The sequence below is a fragment of the Petromyzon marinus genome, chromosome 33 (genome assembly GCF_048934315.1).
Source record: "Petromyzon marinus isolate PM22_M1 ecotype Great Lakes invasive population chromosome 33, UKy_Petmar_22M1.pri1.0, whole genome shotgun sequence".
In the NCBI taxonomy this organism is placed as follows: Eukaryota; Metazoa; Chordata; class Hyperoartia; order Petromyzontiformes; family Petromyzontidae; genus Petromyzon; species Petromyzon marinus.
Window position 1 is genome coordinate 9,366,053 of NC_133699.1, and position 523 is coordinate 9,366,575.

Sequence of the window (523 nt, forward strand, 5' to 3'; positions counted from 1 at the left end):
CATGAACTTGCGATCTGGCTTGGGTCCTTCATTGTTCCTGTACTTTTCTAACATCACTTCTGTTCTTACTGAAATCACAGCCCAAGGACCTGAACAAAAATATCCGAAAAATGTTAGGTCCTCGCACGTCTGGTCTCTTGAGGTCTCACCTGGTGAAAGAAATACACTTGGACCACACTCTGTAACGCTCTGAACCGCCACAACCCTACCAACACTGGATTTAGAAACATGCGTTTAGACTATTTGGCTGCTATACATTTCCACGTGATAAGCCAATTTATTAACCTATCATTTGTGGCCAGGTCACTTCTGAAAAAAAAGTGATATAGCTCAGTGGGCCTTACCTGATACAATTAAAACTAGTTTAAAAGTTTAGTTTGAATAGTATACCACAACTACCACACTCACAGTCTCCTGGCATCATCACCATAAATATAAAAACAAACCGCCACAAACTACGGATCTAAACACCATCGTGATAACACCGCCATCAACATCATCATCACCACAACCCTACCACTAT